A 21,813-nucleotide genomic window follows, 5' to 3' on the forward strand; every position below is an offset into this window, starting at 1 on the left:
ATGAGCAACTAGAGTGCTAACATTCAGAATTTATGGCAAATGTGTGACACATCTGAATGCCTTCTTGATGGAACCAAAATAAAAAACTGAAAGTATTCCCACTGAGGAGACTGCAGTAAATGAGGAAATTAGGAAACTTCATAACAAATAAATCTCCCAAGATGGCCACCAGAGACAAAAGAGCCCAAATGTAGCCCAAATATCACCCAGATGTAGCCCAAGTATAGCCTAATGACAGAATGTCCCAGAGTGTTCTTAAGAACAACTAGAGCGCTTACTGTCTTACTTATGACAAACATATGGCACACCTGAAGCCATCTTGATTGGAATAAACTGGTAACACTTAAAACATTTAATTTAAAAAGGGAACAAAATGAGGGGGATCATTTTGCCATAGAAATTATGATTAGTGCTGAAGAAAGAAAAATTAGGGCACATTTTGAGTGACTTCTCAAATCCTCTTCTATTTCATTTAAAAATTCTGATATGCAGACTGAAACATGCACTTTTAATACCAGCAGCAGACTTCCGTGGTGAGCAGTAGCTTTACTACAGTGATCTAATGAGCAACTAGAGTGCTAACATTCAGAATTTATGGCAAATGTGTGACATATCTGAATACCTTCTTGATGGAATCAAAGTAAAAAACTGAAAGCATTTCCTACTGAGGAGACTGCAGTAAATGAGGAAATTAGGAAACTTCATAACAAATAAATCTCCCAAGATGGCCACCAGACACAAAAGAGCCTAAATGCAGCACAAATATCACCCAAATGTAGCCCACATGTAGCCCAATGACAGAAGTGTGCAAAACACTTATTTTGTGTGTATTTGCAGTTTTATATAGTGCAGACTTGTCAGGTATTGGAATGCTTTACATGAGCATTGGCTACATCACACAAGATCAAATTCATTTTGGTTGTAGACATGGGGAGATTAAGTGATTTGACCACAATCACAGAATGTTGAGCTGAAGCAGAAACTCCAACCTGGTTCCCCAGTTGCAAAGTCTGCAGCTCTGGAAGTAACACCACATCCTCTTGTCAAGGTGCAACATTTAATCAAGTGATCAACTGGATAAAAAAACACAAAGATTACAAATAATTTAAAAGTTCTTTGTCGCTATTTGATAACTCAGAAAATATGTACTCGTTTTAGTTTTTTAGAGCACAACCATAATTTTGATGCAAATAAGACCCTCTCATGTATATAATTTCTAAAGGAAATACTCTAGGTATTACAGCTTTGATTACATCAAGATGATGTCAGGCGTTCCACACTTTTGTAATAAATATAGAATGTTAGCAATCTAGTTGTTCATTGGGATACTGTTGAGAGGCAGAGGCCAGGGGCACGGACTCTGAAAATTGAAGGCAGGTAGGAGAGTGCAGAGGCAACATTTTGACCACACTGGGCAGGCAGGAAGGGCAGTGGCAGCACAACAGACTATGGAGGGCAGTGGAAAGGGCGGCAGGGGCAACAAACCAACAATACAGGACTGGCAAGAGAGGCTGTGGCAATATAATAGACCATTGTGGGCAGAAGGAAGAGGCAGTGGTAGTACAACCATACATGCCAACAGACCCGTTTCAGCCAGGAAACGTCCAATGTTTTTAAGCTCAAATGGGCTTTATTTGATCTGTCTCCTGTCTACAATCTCCCCTTTTTCAATGTAACTCAAAGGGGAATATCAATACCCCAGTTTTTTTTTCAAAATCTCCCTCTTACCAAGTTCAAAATGTTCGCAAGTATGGTACATTGGATCATGGTAGGCAGGAGGAATTGGGGTAGGGACATGGACTCGGATAACAGAGGACAGGAGGGACATGGAGAGGTGCACCAAACTGACCCTACAGGCCAGGCATCAGGGTTTGCAGCAGCACAATACACCACACAGCGCATGCAGAACGGGAGTGCAGCACAACAATCCATAGAAAGCAATAGGGAGGGGACAGGACCATGCACATGGACAACAGAGAACAGATGGGAAAGAGGCAATGGTAGCTAGCTGACCATAATGGACAGACAGGAGAGAAAGCTGCAGCATAACAGACCATAAAGGGCAGGAGGGACGGATCAGGGGCATTACAATGGAACCGACAAGCCAGGAGGGAGGGAATAGGGGGTCTGCACATGGAAACAGAGGGCTGGGGGCAAGGTGGCAGGGCAGGAGCAGCAAGATGACCATGGAGGTCAGGCAGGATGGGCAATAGAAACAAGACACACCATGGAGAGCAACAATGAGACTATGGTGGCATACACACAGACCATGGAGGGAAGGTGGGAGGGGGTCAGGGGCAGCTAGCTGACCACACAGGGAAGGTGGGAGGGGCCATGGCAGCACAGAAGACCATGCATGGCAAGCGGGAGGGTTAGTGGCAGCACAATGGCTATGATGGGCAAGAAGGAGGGTGCAGGGACATGCACAAAGGACCATGGAGGATAGAAGGGAGGGTCAGGACCTGGGCACAGACAAGAGAGTTCAGGGGAAGGGGCCTCACAACAGACCGCGCGGGGCAGGCAGGAGGAGCAGTTGCAGCACAACAGATCAGGGAGGGCAGAAGGGGGTGGCAGTAAAATGGACCATGGAGGACAGGAGGAAGGGGATAGGGGCATGGCATGTGGACAGGCAGGGTGGAGGTGGCAGGGACAGGTTACAGTCATCTGACAATGCTAGGCAGGTGGGAGGGGAGTGGCAGCTCAACAGAACACTCAGAGTAGATAGGAGTGACAGGTCCATGGAACATAGTGGGCAAAAAGGATGGAGCAGGGGCATGCACAATGACATCGGAGGGCAGGGGGAAGGAGAATAGGGGCAGCAAGCTAAGCACAGAGGCTAAGCAGGAGGTCAATGATGGGCCATAGAATTGGGCAATGGAGGGCAGGAGGAGTGGACTGGTACATCATGCGAAATGGAGGGCAGTGGCAGCACATCAGACCATGCATGGCAGGAGGGAGGAGGCTAGTCCATGGATTCAGACAACAGAGGATAGGGAGGAGGTGGATGGGGCAGCAAGCTAACTGTTCAGAGAAGGTGGGTATTAGGAACTTTATTGTTTTTAAAATGTGTGTCTGTGCGAACTACTTAAAATATGAACAAGTATGCAGCATAATCTCACTTTTATTCAGGAAGAAGAGGACGTTTGTGACTGTGACTCCGGGCTCACTTGGCAGAAACACCCCCTGACCCTCCACCCCCATCGCAAAATGTAATGCCCGTGAAAAGGGTAGGTGGACGCAGTGTTATATAGAACATTGTCCTGAGAGCACGATTGAAAATGAAAACTAGATGTAGTATATGGTATAAACTATGCACCAAAAAGTGTGATATAAGATGAACCGGGGCATGAAATATAATATGCAATACATTGTGCGCAATGACAGATTCATTGGAGAGCGCGAGATAGCACAGGCACTAGCGCGTGCTATGCGATATGCGCCTTGGAGTGTAATATGCACAGGGCAGTGTTGTGTAACATAACTAGTCTCTAAAGTTGTAATATAAAATATGTGCTGGGGAGTGTAACGTTGCATATGCACTGTGACACAGATATGGATCCCAGATTGTAATATGTATGGCATAGTGCTGTGCGTTATAACATACACATCGAGGAAGGCACGTTAGATGGGGCAATATGACCCGTGCGAAGGCAAGTGTGGCATGACATATTCACGGGGTGGTGTTACAGTGCACATGGGCTAGAGAGTGTCATAGCATACGCACTAGCTGGTGGAATACAACACAGAGGTGTGAGGCAATCGGCGGGCACTGGTGGGTGTAACACAGCATTGGGCTCAGCCAGGAGCACGCTGTGACTCTCAAGTGAGGTTTGTCTCCTTTCCAGAGAGTAAAATAAAAAGTATTAAACATCCGGCGGTGGATGTGTTTTTTATTGGTGTGCGTGTATATTAAATGTGCCCGTCAATAGCTACCCATGTTTGTATAAATAAATGACAAGGGTGTCTACTTGGAGAGTACCCACCGGCGGGGGCGCCGGGATTAGGCACGGTAGGGCATCAGACACGTCAGAGCTTCACTAGCGGTGTAAATATATTCCATGTGGATTCATTCTATGCATAGTCGCCTTTTAATGAATATCACGCAAATCGTTATGGTGATAGGTACATACGGTTTGTCCAGCATGTCCTAGGTGTTCCTATAAATATATATATTTTTAAAATAATAAAAAACAAAAGCCGGCCCCGGGGGATGGGGTCCCCGGAGCCATAAGTGGCCGGAGGATGGGGGCAACGCAGCCCCCTCCTAAAGAATTTAAATTAAAAAAAGGCCATGACCCGGGGGTTGGGGTCCCCAGGGCCGATTAAGGCCTTGGGAGGGCCAAATTTATTTTTTTCTGTGGTGCTTACTGGAGGTACCTAGTGGGCTAGTTTGACCCTAGGGACCCTTAGGATTCAAGGGGACTTAATCTCTCAACTTAGAACGGCCACAGGGCACGTTTACACAGTGGTGAAGGGAGGGAACGGGGCGTGAGGTGACATGTGCAAACACGCCCTGTGGCGCGTTTTAAGTTGGGGAAATAATTCCCTTTCAATCCTGAGGGACCCTGGGGGCTAACTAGCCCACCAGGTGCTTCCAGTAAGTGCCACTGCTCTGCGTTGCAGAGAGGTGGTGCAGGCCGTGCCCCTTTTTACACCTCTCTGCAATGGCGCTTACTGGACGTACCTAGTGGGCTATTTTGCCCCTAGGGATCCTCAGGATTCAAGGGGACTTAATCTCCCAACTTACAAAACGGCCACAGGGCATGTTTACACAGTGGGGAAGGAAGGGGACGGGGCCTGAGGTGACGTGTGCAAACACGCCCTATGGCGCGTTTTAAGTTGGGGAAATAATTCCCTTTCAATCCTGAGGGACCCTGGGGGCCAACTAGCCCACCAGTTGCTTCCATTAAGTGCCACTGCTCTGCGTTGCAGAGAGGTGGTGCAGGCCGTGCCCCTTTTTACACCTCTCTGCAATGGCGCTTACTGGACGTACCTAGTGGGCTATTTTGCCCCTAGGGATCCTCAGGATTCAAGGGGACTTAATCTCCCAACTTAAAAAACGCCCACAGGACATGTTTTCACAGTGGGGAAGGAAGGGGACGGGGTCTGAGGTGACGTGTGCAAACACGCCCTATGGCGCGTTTTAAGTTGGGGAAATAATTCCCCTTCAATCCTGAGGGCCCCTGGGGGCTAACTAGCCCACCAGGTGCTTCCAGTAAGCGCCACTGAGCTGCGTTGCAGAGAGGTGGTCCAGGCCGTGCCACTTTTTACACCTCTCTGCAACGCAGCTCTGTGGCGCTTACTGGAGGTACCTAGTGGTCTAGTTTGGCCCTAGGGACCCTTAGGATTCAAGGGGACTTAATCTCTCAACTTAGAACAGCCACAGGGCGCTTTTACACAGTGGTGAAGGGAGGGGACGGAGCCTGAGGTGACGTGTGCAAACACGCACTATGGCACGTTTTAAATTGGGGATATAATTTCCCTTCAATACTGAGGGCCCCTGGGGGCTAACTAGCCCACCAAGTGCTTCCAGTAAGCGCCACTGAGCTGCATTGCAGAGAGGTGGTCCAGGCCGTGCCACTTTTTACACCTCTCTGCAACGCAGCTCTGTGGCACTTACTGGAGGTACCTAGTGGGCTAGTTGGACCCTAGGGACCCTCAGGATTCAAATGAACTTAATCTCCCAACTAAAAACAGACACAGGGCGTGTTTACACAGTGGTGAAGGGAGGGGTCGGGGCCTGAGTTAACGTGTGCAAAAACGCCCTGTGGCCTGTTTTAAGAGGTAGTTTTAATCCCCCTGCCCTATTATATACTAGGGGCTTACAGAGGAGGTCCTGCTAATCACAGGGGGACCCCAACGCATAATGTACCCTAGTGTATGTAGGTGTTTTCACTGTATTCTAAGTGTCTTTTAACATAGCACTGGCTCTAGGACTGGTTAGTCAGACTCGTTACCACCAGTATCCGTCTGAAAAAGTTGAGGGTACAGGATGATTTTGCAACACGGCTTCTTTCTGCTCTTCTTTTTGTTCTTTCTGCATGTTATCCTTCTTCCTGCACTTTTCTTCGTCTTTGAGGACTTCTGTTGCTTCTTTCTGCACTTCTTTTTTTTCTTTCTGTGCATTTTTTCTTCTTTCTTCACATGTCCTATCTCTGTAAGCATAGTTAGAAATTAGCATTTAAAAAACCTTTGAAATTCACAGAAAAAAACCACAGGTTTCAGGCACGTTATAGTTAGGAATTAGCATTTAAAAAACCTCAGAAATTCACTGAAAAAACCATAGGTTTCAGGGGTGTTATAGTTAGCTGGACTTTTCACTTGTACAAAACCATTGAAATTGCCCCGTTATAGTTAGTTCAGCTAACTATAACTCGCGCGCCCACAATGCACTGCTGATGACGTCACATATTACATCACTCATGACATGGTCAGTGACATCACTCATGACATCACTGATGACATCTCAAATGACATCACTGATGACATCATCCTTGTGATAGAGTGGCAGACCTCCTCTCACCCTAATATAACCTTTGATACACACATTCAAAAATAGAGACTAAAATTTTCAAAACAATGGACATACCAATACCAGTTACAACAACCTCTTCAGTAATTCCAAGATCCACATACACATCCACTCATTCACCAACAGTTATATACAGTCACTCATACATGTACTCACTCATCATATGTACTCATTCACCTATACATCCTGTTACACAATGCCACTCATCCATAGAGTTACTCACACACATAGTCACTCATGCTAATAAAGAATCAAACATACATTTACTTGCATATACAGTTATACACACACCACCACACCTACTTCTACGGAAACTTACACATACTTAGTCTTTTAAACAATCACTTATAGAAACACATACTTATTCATACAGGAACTCTTTCAATCTCTCACTCTCACATATACTCACTTATATACACCAATAGTCACATATACTAGTTTAAAACATATGTAGTTACTCATAAAGACACTATTGGGACAGTCATTCACTCACTAACACACCCATACACACACTCATCCACCCATACAGTCCTGTACACATGCTGTCTTCAACACATACCAACAGTGAGTCACTCATTCATGCACCCATGCACTACGTAATACCCCCCACCGAACCATGCAGACACTCAGACTGATACTCAAAAAACCAACTAATAACCTATATAGACACCCATGTAGCTACTCACCAACCCATGCAGCCACTTATACACAAAGTGAGAGACTGATACAGATATTTACATATTTAAACACTACTCACTAAGCCATGTATTCACTATGATACACTTAATCAGTCAGTTAAACAATCAATTTTTCAAAAACAAATCATCCATTTAGACACTTATATACCCATTTATTCTTCCATCGACCTTGAGATATACATATATAAAACATATTTAATTTTCAGAAAAACACACATTCACTGGATGATGTCATCAGTGATGTCATCAGTGATGTCATTTGAGATGTCATCAGTGATGTCATGAGTGATGTCACTGACCATGTCATGAGTGATGTAATATGTGACGTCATCAGCAGTGCATTGCGGGCGCGCGAGTTATAGTTAGCTGAACTAACTATAACGGGGGAATTTCAATGGTTTTGTACAAGTGAAAAGTCCAGCTAACTATAACACCCCTGAAACCTATGGTTTTTTCAGTGAATATATATATATATATAGATATATATATATATTATCTACTGGCGGTCGCCAGTAGATAGTTATAGTTAGGACCGAGTGCCCATAGGAAATCTGAAAATTCTATTTTGAATAACTTTGGCGCCGGTTGACTTATCTTCGTCAAATTTTCAAAACTAATGAGGCGCTCCGCTCAGCTCCTACCCTGAAAGTCTCGGGGTGATTCGTCAAGCGGGGGCTGAGAAAAAAGGGGGTCCCAAAACGCGTTTTCCCCATGCATTTTCCCATAGGACCTTTAGTCGAAGGTACAGCCCGAACGGCTGAACAAAATTACTTGAAATTTGACAAAGAGGTAGTCCTCAGGTCAGGCATGTGCCTTTTGCTTAAATGGTGTAAATCCGTTCAGTAGTTCCTGAGAAAATCAAAAGTAAATTCACATATATATCTGGGCGGAGCCTAACCACACATCTCATCGTGAGATCTGATTGGCTGTCAGCACTTCATCCAAGAAGTGTTGGCAGCCATCTTGGGACCAATATACATGATAGCACCTCATTAAAAAGCATTGCAGTTAATAGAAGGTTTTAAGACTTTAGTTACATTATAAATCATTTGTTGATGGTACCATACTCATTTTAGGAATTGTGGTGTGTCCTAAGGTGATTTTACCATGTGAAAAAGCCTTCTGCTGTGATATCATGAATCATGTTTGAGAGAAAACTATTTTCTCATGCTTTTCCCACAGAGGTTTGGAAGGTGATCTATAAGCTAACTGAGAGCATATTTTCTGTAAATTCACATTATCTTTCTCAGTCATGTGAGAATGAAGTCTGACATTCTCAGTAAAACATGTACATCCAACAAGGGCAGATACTGTCAATTGATTCCTTTGTGTTCTACTGCAGCATCCCAGAGTGTTCTAAAGAACAACTAGAGCGCTAACAGTCCTACTTATGACAAAAGTATGGCACACCTGAAGCCATCTTGGTTGGAATAAAGTGGTAATTCTTCAAACATTTAATTTAAAAAGGAACAAAATGAGGGGGTTCATTTTGCCATAGAAAGTATGATTACTGCTGCAGAAAGAAAAATAAGGGCACATTTTGACTTCTCAAATCCTCTTCTATTTCATTAAAAAATTCTGACATGCAGACTGAAACATACACTTTCAATACCAGCAGCAGACTTCCCTGGTGAGCAGTAGCTTTACTACAGTGATCTAATAAGCAACTAGAGTGCTAACATTCTGAATTTATGGCAAATTTGTGACACATCTGAATGCCTTCTTGATGGAATCAAAGTAAAAAACTGAAAGTATTTCCTACTGAGGAGACTGTAGTAAATGAGGAAATTAGGAAACATCATAACAAATAAGTCTCCCAAAATGGCCACCAGAGACAAAAGAGCCCAAATGTAGCCCAAATATCACCCAGATGTAGCCCAAGTATAGCCCAATGACAGAATGTCCCAGAGTGTTCTAACGAACAACTAGAGCGCTAACAGTCTTACTTATGACAAAAGTATGGCACACCTGAAGCCATCTTGATTGGAATAAAGTGGTAACACTTAAAACATTTAATTTACAAAGGAACAAAATGAGGGGGTTCATTTTGCCATAGAAATTATGATTAGTTCTGCAGAAAGAAAAATTAGGGCACATTTTGACTTCTCAAATCCTCTTCTATTTCATAAACAAATTCTGACATGCAGACTGAAACATGCACTTTGAATACCAGCAGCAGACTTCCCTGGTGAGCAGTAGTTTTACTACAGTGATCTAATGAGCAACTAGAGTGCTAACATTCAGAATTTATGGCAAATGTGTGACACATCTGAATGCCTTCTTGATGGAACCAAAATAAAAAACTGAAAGTATTCCCACTGAGGAGACTGCAGTAAATGAGGAAATTAGGAAACTTCATAACAAATAAATCTCCCAAGATGGCCACCAGAGACAAAAGAGCCCAAATGTAGCCCAAATATCACCCAGAAGTAGCCCAAGTATAGCCTAATGACAGAATGTTCCAGAGTGTTCTTAAGAACAACTAGAGCGCTTACTGTCTTACTTATGACAAAAATATGGCACACCTGAAGCCATCTTGATTGGAATAAACTGGTAACACTTAAAACATTTAATTTAAAAAGGGAACAAAATGAGGGGGATCATTTTGCCATAGAAATTATGATTAGTGCTGAAGAAAGAAAAATTAGGGCACATTTTGAGTGACTTCTCAAATCCTCTTCTATTTCATTTAAAAATTCTGATATGCAGACTGAAACATGCACTTTTAATACCAGCAGCAGACTTCCGTGGTGAGCAGTAGCTTTACTACAGTGATCTAATGAGCAACTAGAGTGCTAACATTCAGAATTTATGGCAAATGTGTGACATATCTGAATACCTTCTTGATGGAATCAAAGTAAAAAACTGAAAGCATTTCCTACTGAGGAGACTGCAGTAAATGAGGAAATTAGGAAACTTCATAACAAATAAATCTCCCAAGATGGCCACCAGACACAAATGAGCCTAAATGCAGCACAAATATCACCCAGATGTCGCCCACATGTAGCCCAATGACAGAAGTGTGCAAAACACTTATTTTGTGTGTATTTGCAGTTTTATATAGTGCAGACTTGTCAGGTATTGGAATGCTTTACATGAGCATTGGTTACATCACACAAGATCAAATTCATTTTGGTTGTAGACATGGGGAGATTAAGTGATTTGACCACAATCACAGAATGTTGAGCTGAAGCAGAAACTCCAACCTGGTTCCCCAGTTGCAAAGTCTGCAGCTCTGGAAGTAACGCCACATCCTCTTGTCAAGGTGCAACATTTAATCAAGTGGTCAACTGGATAAAAAAACACAAAGATTACAAATAATTTAAAAGTTCTTTGTCGCTATTTGAAAACTCAGAAAATATGTACTCGTTTTAGTTTTTTAGAGCACAACCATAATTTTGATGCAAATAAGACCCTCTCATGTATATAATTTCTAAAGGAAATACTCTAGGTATTACAGTTTTGATTACATCAAGATGACGTCAGGCGTTCCACACTTTTGTAATAAATATAGAATGTTAGCAATCTAGTTGTTCATTGGGATACTGTTGAGAGGCAGAGGCCAGGGGCACGGACTCTGAAAATTGAAGGCAGGTAGGAGAGTGCAGAGGCAACATTTTGACCACACTGGGCAGGCAGGAAGGGCAGTGGCAGCACAACAGACTATGGAGGGCAGTGGAAAGGGCGGCAGGGGCAACAAACCAACAATACAGGACTGGCAAGAGAGGCTGTGGCAATATAATAGACCATTGTGGGCAGAAGGAAGAGGCAGTGGTAGTACAACCATACATGCCAACAGACCCGTTTCAGCCAGGAAACGTCCAATGTTTTTAAGCTCAAATGGGCTTTATTTGATCTGTCTCCTGTCTACAATCTCCCCTTTTTCAATGTAACTCAAAGGGGAATATCAATACCCCAGTTTTTTTTTCTAAATCTCCCTCTTACCAAGTTCAAAATGTTCGCAAGTATGGTACATTGGATCATGGTAGGCAGGAGGAATTGGGGTAGGGACATGGACTCGGATAACAGAGGACAGGAGGGACATGGAGAGGTGCACCAAACTGACCCTACAGGCCAGGCATCAGGGTTTGCAGCAGCACAATACACCACACAGCGCATGCGGAACGGGAGTGCAGCACAACAATCCATAGAAAGCAATAGGGAGGGGACAGGACCATGCACATGGACAACAGAGAACAGATGGGAAAGAGGCAATGGTAGCTAGCTGACCATAATGGACAGACAGGAGAGAAAGCTGCAGCATAACAGACCATAAAGGGCAGGAGGGACGGATCAGGGGCATTACAATGGAACCGACAAGCCAGGAGGGAGGGAATAGGGGGTCTGCACATGGAAACAGAGGGCTGGGGGCAAGGTGGCAGGGCAGGAGCAGCAAGATGACCATGGAGGTCAGGCAGGATGGGCAATAGAAACAAGACACACCATGGAGAGCAACAATGAGACTATGGTGGCATACACACAGACCATGGAGGGAAGGTGGGAGGGGGTCAGGGGCAGCTAGCTGACCACACAGGGAAGGTGGGAGGGGCCATGGCAGCACAGAAGACCATGCATGGCAAGCGGGAGGGTTAGTGGCAGCACAATGGCTATGATGGGCAAGAAGGAGGGTGCAGGGACATGCACAAAGGACCATGGAGGATAGAAGGGAGGGTCAGGACCTGGGCACAGACAAGAGAGTTCAGGGGAAGGGGCCTCACAACAGACCGCGCGGGGCAGGCAGGAGGAGCAGTTGCAGCACAACAGATCAGGGAGGGCAGAAGGGGGTGGCAGTAAAATGGACCATGGAAGACAGGAGGAAGGGGATAGGGGCATGGCATGTGGACAGGCAGGGTGGAGGTGGCAGGGACAGGTTACAGTCATCTGACAATGCTAGGCAGGTGGGAGGGGAGTGGCAGCTCAACAGAACACTCAGAGTAGATAGGAGTGACAGGTCCATGGAACATAGTGGGCAAAAAGGATGGAGCAGGGGCATGCACAAAGACATTGGAGGGCAGGGGGAAGGAGAATAGGGGCAGCAAGCTAAGCACAGAGGCTAAGCAGGAGGTCAATGATGGGCCATAGAATTGGGCAATGGAGGGCAGGAGGAGTGGACTGGTACATCATGCGAAATGGAGGGCAGTGGCAGCACATCAGACCATGCATGGCAGGAGGGAGGAGGCTAGTCCATGGATTCAGACAACAGAGGATAGGGAGGAGGTGGATGGGGCAGCAAGCTAACTGTTCAGAGAAGGTGGGTATTAGGAACTTTATTGTTTTTAAAATGTGTGTCTGTGCGAACTACTTAAAATATGAACAAGTATGCAGCATAATCTCACTTTTATTCAGGAAGAAGAGGACGTTTGTGACTGTGACTCCGGGCTCACTTGGCAGAAACACCCCCTGACCCTCCACCCCCATCGCAAAATGTAATGCCCGTGAAAAGGGTAGGTGGACGCAGTGTTATATAGAACATAGTCCTGAGAGCACGATTGAAAATGAAAACTAGATGTAGTATATGGTATAAACTATGCACCAAAAAGTGTGATATAAGATGAACCGGGACATGAAATATAATATGCAATACATTGTGCGCAATGACAGATTCATTGGAGAGCGCGAGATAGCACAGGCACTAGCGCGTGCTATGCGATATGCGCCTTGGAGTGTAATATGCACAGGGCAGTGTTGTGTAACATAACTAGTCTCTAAAGTTGTAATATAAAATATGTGGTGGGGAGTGTAACGTTGCATATGCACTGTGACACAGATATGGATCCCAGATTGTAATATGTATGGCATAGTGCTGTGCGTTATAACATACACATCGAGGAAGGCACGTTAGATGGGGCAATATAACCCGTGCGAAGGCAAGTGTGGCATGACATATTCACGGGGTGGTGTTACAGTGCACATGGGCTAGAGAGTGTCATAGCATACGCACTAGCTGGTGGAATACAACACAGAGGTGTGAGGCAATCGGCGGGCACTGGTGGGTGTAACACAGCATTGGGCTCAGCCAGGAGCACGCTGTGACTCTCAAGTGAGGTTTGTCTCCTTTCCAGAGAGTAAAATAAAAAGTATTAAACATCCGGCGGTGGATGTGTTTTTTATTGGTGTGCGTGTATATTAAATGTGCCCGTCAATAGCTACCCATGTTTGTATAAATAAATGACAAGGGTGTCTACTTGGAGAGTACCCACCGGCGGGGGCGCCGGGATTAGGCACGGTAGGGCATCAGACACGTCAGAGCTTCACTAGCGGTGTAAATATATTCCATGTGGATTCATTCTATGCATAGTCGCCTTTTAATGAATATCACGCAAATCGTCATGGTGATAGGTACATACGGTTTGTCCAGCATGTCCTAGGTGTTCCTATAAATATATATTTTTTTAAAATAATAAAAAACAAAAGCCGGCCCCGGGGGATGGGGTCCCCGGAGCCATAAGTGGCCGGAGGAGGGGGGCAACGCAGCCCCCTCCTAAGAATTTAAATTAAAAAAAGGCCATGACCCGGGGGTTGGGGTCCCCAGGGCCGATTAAGGCCTTGGGAGGGCCAAATTTATTTTTTTCTGTGGTGCTTACTGGAGGTACCTAGTGGGCTAGTTGGACCCCAGGGACCCTCAGGATTCAAGGGGACTTAATCTCCCAACTTAAAACGGCCACAGGGCGTGTTTACACAGTGGGGAAGTGAGGGGACGGGGCCTGAGGTGACGTGTGCAAACACGCCGTGTGGCGCGTTTTAAGAGGTAGTTTTAATCCCCTGCCCTATTATATACTAGGGGCTTACAGAGGAGGTCATGCTGATCACAGGGGGACCCCAACGCATAGTGTTCCCTAGTGTATGTAGGTGTTTTCACTGTATTCTGAGTGTCTTTTAACATAGCACTGTCTCTAGGACTGGTTAGTCAGACTCAGTTACCACCAGTATCCGTATGAAAAAGTTGAGGGTACAGGATGATTTTGCAACAAGGCTTATTTCTGCTCTTCTGTTTAGCTGTTAACTCGCGCGCCCGCAATGCACTGCTGATGACGTCACATATTACATCACTCATGACATGGTCAGTGACATCTCAAATGACATCACTAATGACATCACTGATGACATCATCCTTGTGATAGAGTGGCAGACCTCCTCTTCCCCTAATATAACCTTCTATACACACATTCAAAAATAGAAACTGCAATGTTCAAAACAATGGACATACCAATACCAGTTACAACAACCTATTCAGTAATTCTAAGATCCACAGACACATCCACTCATTCACCAACAGTCCTATACAGTCACTCATACATGTACTCATTCATCATATGTACTCACACACCTATACATCCTGTTACACAACGCCACTCATCCATAGAGTTACTCACACACATAGTCACTCATGCTAATAAAGAATCAAACATCCATTTACTTGCATATACAGTTATACACACACCACCACACTTACTTCTACAGAAACTTACACATACTTAGTCTTTTAAACAATCACTCATAGAAACACATATTTATTCATACAGGAACTCTTTCGATCTCTCACTCTCACATATACTCTCTTATATACACCAATAGTCACATATACTAGTTTAAAACATATGTAGTTACTCATAAAGACACTATTGAGACAGTCTATCACTCACTAACACACCCATGCACACACTCATCCACCCATACAGTCCTGCACACATGCTGTCTTTAACACATACAAACAGTGAGTCACTCATTCATGCACCTATGCACTACGTAATACCCCCTACCGAACCATACAGACACTCAGACACTCATACTGATACTCAAAAAAACAACTAATAACCTATATAGACACTCATGTAGCTACTCACTAACCCATGCAGCCACTTATACACAAAGTGAGAGACTGATACAGATATTTACACATTTAAACATTACTCACTAAGCCATGTATTCACTAAGATACACTTAATCAGTCAGTTATACAATCAATTTTTCAAAAACAAATCATCCATTTAGACACTTATATACCCATTTATTCTTCCATCGACCTTGAGATATACATATATAAAACATAAGTAATTTTCAGAAAAACACACATTCACTGGATGATGTCATCAGTGATGTCATTTGAGATGTCATCAGTGATGTCATGAGTGATGTCACTGACCATGTTATGAGTGATGTAATATGTGACGTCATCAGCAGTGCATTGCGGGTGCGCAAGTTATAGTTAGCTGAACTAACTATAACGGGGGAATTTCAATGGTTTTGTACGAGTGAAAAGTCCAGCTAACTATAACGCCCCTGAAACCTATGTTTTTTTTCAGAGAATATATATATTATCTACTGGCGGTCGCCAGTAGATAGTTATAGTTAGGACCGTGTTTCCATAGGAAATCTCAAAATTCTATTTTTAATAACTTTGGCGCCGGTTGACGAATCTTCGCGAAATTTTCAAAACTAATGGGGCGCTCCGCTCAGCTCCTACCCTGAAAGTCTCGGGGGGATTCTTCAAGCGGGGGCCAAGAAAAAAGGGGGGTCCCAAAACGCATTTTCCCCATGCATTTTCTCATAGGACCTTTAGTCGAAGGTACAGCCCGAACGGCTGAACATAATTACTTGAAATTTGGCAGAGAGGTAGTCCTCAGGTCAGGGATGTGCCTTTTGCATATATGGAGTCAATCTGTTCAATAGTTCCTGAGAAAATTACATTTAAAAGCACATACATATCTATAGCTGCGCACCGTGCGCGCACCCTAACGTGCGCGAGCGTAATTCTGATTGGTTGTTACATGTTAGTCAACGTTCGAATCGGTCGAAATCAGGAAGTGTCGGCCGCCATTTTGTTTGTTTTCAGTGCGAGAGTGGAAAAGGAAGGTGGCGAACATGAAAAGGGGGCAGGGTAGAGAGTTCCTGACCCCCTAGCCTTTGTCAGGGGGTCCCTGAAGGACCCCGAAGGCAGAAAAAAACATTTTAATTTTTTTTTTTTAAATCGCGGCGGTGCGCGCACCGTGCGCGCACGGTGAAAAACCAATAAAAAATAAATAAATAATTTAATACATAGTTTATTGAAAAATAAATATATAAAAAAAATAATACATACATAACTTAGCATTTAAAAAAACGTACAAATTCACTGAAAAAACCATAGGTTTCACACACGTTATTCTTAAGAATTAGCATTTAAAAAACCTTGCAAATTCACTTAAAAAACCATAGGTTTCACACATGTTATAGTTAGGTGGATATTTCACTACTAAAAAAACCAATGAAATTCCACCGTTATAGTTAGTTCAGATAACTATAACTCGCGCGACCGCCACTCTATCACAAGGATGATGTCATCAGTGATGTCAAGAGTGATGCCACTGACCATGTCATGAGTGATGTAATATGTGACGTCATGAGCAGAGGATTGCGGGTGTGCAAGTTATAGTTATCTGAACTAACTATAACGGTGGAATTTAATTGTTTTTTTACGAGAGAAATATCCACCTAACTATAACATGTGTGAAACCTATGGTTTTTTAAGTGAATTTGCAAGGTTTTTTAAATGCTAATTCTTAACTATAACGTGTGTGAAACCTATGGTTTTTTCAGTGAAAAAAAATATATATATATATATATATATCAAAGTAAAAACGTATTTTTAGCACTTCCACATCAACGATGGGCGAACAGAGAACCACGAACCACTGGAAATCTTGACACTTTGATCTTTATTGCTCCTCAGAACGACGCATTTCGGACAACACTAGTCCTTGATCACGCTGACAGCGATCTTCAGCCGAGTCCCAAAAAATAACAGAAAACATATAAGGGGCAGGGTAGGAATACTCTGACCCCTAGGCTTACTGGGTGGTCCCAGAGGAAGCCCACCAGGGCAAAAAAACATTAAAAAAAATATATATATTGGCAGGAGCCGTGCTGGAGTGCCTCTTTAATAATAGGCCCCTGGGTGGACCACGTCCCAGGGACATGCGGAAATTAAAGGAGGGGGTGCACAGGCTTACCATCTCCCTGCGCTTATGTGTTAATAAAGGGAGGGCTGTTAAGACCCCCCTGGCCCTGGGGACAACCACCTCCATAGGGCCACATAGGAAAACTAACCTTGGGGCAGAGCAGAACCCCCCAGCCCCGGGGACCACTACCTCTAATGGGCTAAATTAAAGGTAATAGGGGCTGCGTGGACCTCCCGGGCCCCTGGGAACACCATCTTCCGGGGAGGGGAGGCAAGAAGTCCTCCTCCCAGGCCATAAACAGCTCAAGGGACCACCACCTCCCCGGGGCCAGCCTAGCTACTTCCTGGAGCAAATAATAGTCCTAGGGACTGCCACCACCCAGGGCCGGGTTCTACTAGGTGTCAGAGTGCCCACCCCTGGGCCATAGATGTTTACTGTGGCTTGGTGGGAGCTGTAACCACTCTTGCCAAGCTACAGAAAACACACTGCTTTGAGCAAGCAAGAGCAGTGAAAATGATCTACCCCTGCAGGAAGTGGAGCATATGTCTGTTTCCGTGCCCGCTGTCAAGACACAGGGAGCTGCATGTTTAGTAGCTCTATTGTGTCTAGAAGCAATGACGGCTCCCACAGGAGTCAGGGAGGCAGCAGTCACCACTGCGGCATTGAGGCTCCCCCACAGACCCAATGCAAACTGGGTGCTCTGGGGGCATAGAAGGCAAATGGCCGGGGCCCAGGGGATGGGGTCCCCGGGACTGAAATTGGCCCAGAGAAATCGGCTGTGAAGCCCTCTTTCCCATTTCTAAATGGTCAAGATCTGGGGGATGGTATCCCCGGTGCCAAAAGCGGTCCTATTAAAAATAATTTTCAATAAAGCCCGGGCCCTGGGGATGGGGTCCCCAGGGCTGTAATTGGCCCAGGGAGGGGGGCCGTGTGCACCCCTCCCCTAGTATAAGTAAATAAAACAAGCATTTGCAATGCAATCGGCCTCGTCTTTGGGACCTCATATGTATTTAGCTATGCAGCACATTAGCCTGGGCGCTGAAACATCTACTGTTGTTTAACATGGAGGTAAAGTAAGCACCAAACTGCGTGACACACCAGGTATTATTTTTGTTTTTTAAAACATAAATAAAAGGCTTTGTCAATTGCAATGCCAATAGCTTAAACTCATGTAAATGCGAGACCCATTGCATTGCAAATGCTTGTTAAAACTTCATTACCAGCAAGACCCGGCCCACTTAAAGCCCTGTATACTTGCCAACATTTACATGCATGGTGATAAATAGGATGGATAAATAAATGGAAATGTGATCCGGTCCCCAATCAATCCTTTAGTAAGTCCACTTCATTATTGCCAGCAAAACCTCCCGGTCTTTGAAGTGACATTACAAATTAGTGAAAACGTATTTAATATATTGTAATTTTTAAAGTGTGTTCATATAAATAATAATGAATTTTCAGTACTCTTTCATTGGTTGTATGTATTTAGAGGAGCAATACTATTTGGGAGAGTTTATTTACATTACCAACCAATGTGGATGGACAGAGTGGGATTGTTATAATGCTAGCGAGCAGTCCTGGCTCACAGACTGGAAGCAATATTCACCTCTAAGAACTTGGTAAATTACGTTTTGTTTCATAAAACCAGCATATGAATTTGTTGGAGATGTACTGACTGACACTACCTTTTTGAAGTGATTGTTGGTATGAGAAAATCCCTCATCCACTTGGAATAGATGATGACATTTGGTCAGAATGTAGCATATTTGTCTTATTTGCAATACTAAATCTGTCAAAGTTTTTTGGGCTGGACTTTCCTCTTCGTTTTGTGTCTAGAAAGATGTTGAGTCCATCATTGGGTCTCTTTTTTCTTGGTCATATATGTTTTAATTTATATTGACTTAACAGAGATGACATCAAAACTCGACTATACAAAAGAAGTTGAGGCAGCAGTAATGTCTGTACGGACCATTTTTAAGTTTGTAATAGAAGTTCTCACACTGGCATTTGAAACAAACTCTGGAATTAGATTTGAACAGAAAAAGAGCCCAGCATCAGTAAAATACTAGCTTATTTAACTTGCTGGTTTGAAAACAGCACTAAAATGACATTCACCAATACTGTGGAAGCCCTGAAAAATTGACACACAAATGATGGAAATCAACGGACATACCACAACTTGTTATTGAGTCTTTATTGTTTGAAGATGGTTACCAGGACATTTGTCACAGAAAGTCTTGCCACAGACATATTGACCTGTTACATGCAGCTCAGGGTAGACAATGTGGCTTCATTGGAAGGCTTCATTGAGAAAAAAAATGATGAAAAAAAATCTAAAATGTTCACGCTAGAGTTCAATCACTGTAATAGCGGAATGCAGCCCAAGGCCAACCAGAATTGCTACCTTTTTTGGTGCAGAGCAAAAAAATGGTAAAAAGTAACATAAAATGACTGGCTTCTACAAAGACCCCAGCCAAAGAGCAGCAATGTCTTATTGATTCAATTTATACTGTTGTAAATAATCATGCACCATTGTTATATAAAAGCTACAAGGCAGCATATAATTTTCATTCAGCTGTTTCGGCTTTAATGGGTGGCCCAACTGCCCAACACTATGGCAATCCATTTATCAATCTAGATGAAAGGTCAAGTAGGCCCCACCAGGATCTGTTTCTGTGACCACAAAGTAACAAATTAATCTAACAGGCACATTAGCCGGCAGAAATAGGTTATGGATGGCGAATGTTCATTTAATGAGTACTAGAAAAAGAAAACAAATCTGGAAGAAAAATAAACTTTAAATATGAAGTAGTCAGAGAACACCCTTTAAATGACAGATCTACTTAAGTTCAAAAACTGCATTGCTTAACATAATGTTCTTTTATTAAAAAAAAAAAATTAGATTGATAAATGAGAACCCTGTCTATAACACGAGAGTCAGTTGCGCACTGGCCTCATGATGGCTGGGGTATAACACCAGCAATATTTGTCAGTCAGAAATGTGTTCACTTTGATAATACCAACACCAGCTTTCATACACTTACTGATGATTTATGATGCAGATCTCCTTGGTGGAACAGGTTACATGCACACCCGTAAGTCACTGTGAAGAGGAAAGGATCAGATATTGCAGATGACTGAAACTTCAGAAGGATGACGAGACAGAGCAGCTCTGCAGATTTTACTGAAATAATGATCAGATCTGTAGACTGCGTGTGTGCTGCTGTACTGTGACATAAAGGTATTGTAACAATACGACTACTGTAAAGTCAGTGGCAGGCTGCCACTGACCAGAAAGTACTTACTTGTTGTGAACTTCAGTCTGGCTGCACTGAGTCGCAGGCGCACAGCTGTGCAGCACTGCCGAATGCAGTCTCCCCGCAGCGCCCATGCCTCTTGTGATGATCATGCCGCACGGCCATGCTGCCTGACTGACTGACCCTGAGTGAGAGAGTCACACTGTCAGGTGAGGGTCGTCGATGCTGTGCAGTCCCGCCGACTCTAATGCCACGGCAGGGTTCATATAATGTCCCTCCTGCGCAGGCAGCAGCGCACTCAGTCAGTCTCAGACTATCAGCTGACTGAGAGGGACGCCGGCCGCGCTGACGGGACCGTGACCGACAGGCTGCACAACTCCCCTGAGTCCAGTCGAGTCACCGGCACCGCTGCTTCTGACCGACCTCAATTCCTGTTCCAGGAGGACGTGAGGTCACATCCCCCCACGGCACCAGCCTGTAATATTCAACCCACTACTGAGGGCAGGCCCTGCACCCAGGTCTCGGTATTTTAATTGGGCAGTCAGAGTGACTCACAGCCGCGCAGGCTCCAGCGCAGCGGGATTTGGCAGCAGGCAGGCCAATATTGTGACATTGTAGCACCGAGGAGTCTGAGAGCAGAATGCTGTTTAACTGTTGAGCTGCTGCTGGCAAGTGAAGTGTCTGCTGCGGCCCGGGGTGCACAGTCCACAGTATGTGTGAGAGGTGCTGGCGCACACTAGCAGCTGGTGTAGTGGGCAGCCAGTTTCAGCCGCGCTGTCAGCAGAGTGCAGTGACAGTCAGTGGCAAATGCGTGACAACAAGGCAAACTATCCTCATCAAAGGCACAGGTGTGGCACTAATGGTGGGCATTTGCCGCTGAGAATGCCAGCCCCAGATAAACAGACAGTGCTTGGCAGGGGGGGCTATGCGCACGCGAAGAAAGTGCATGAACGGGAGTGTGGGTGGGAGGTGCCGAGAAGGACGACTGCGGGAGGGGGAACAAAATGAGTGCCCAAAGTAAAGGGGCCAGTAGCAGTGGCAGGATACAAATAACGACATGGTCGTCATGAGGCGGGACTAAAAAACATAAAACCTATCGGAAGGCTGCATTGAGGAAATAAACCAATAAGAAATATGGGCGGAAAGTAGGCGGAGCTTCCACAAAGCTTCCCCACTATAGTGTATACTGCATGCCTCGCAAAGCGAGCAGAGCATGCGCTGCAACGCTAGCCGAGGCCTAAAAACAGGCCGGTCCCAGGAGAAGTCGATGGTGGCCCCGCCCCCTCTCTCAACCACTCAGTTAAGGGGCATCCTGGCACACAACCGGTTAGGGGATGAAGAGGGTCCTTAGGGGCCCACAATCCATCCTGTTACCTCCAGTAAGTCCC

The sequence above is a fragment of the Triturus cristatus genome, chromosome 6 (assembly GCF_964204655.1).
Source record: "Triturus cristatus chromosome 6, aTriCri1.1, whole genome shotgun sequence".
Classification (NCBI taxonomy): domain Eukaryota; kingdom Metazoa; phylum Chordata; class Amphibia; order Caudata; family Salamandridae; genus Triturus; species Triturus cristatus.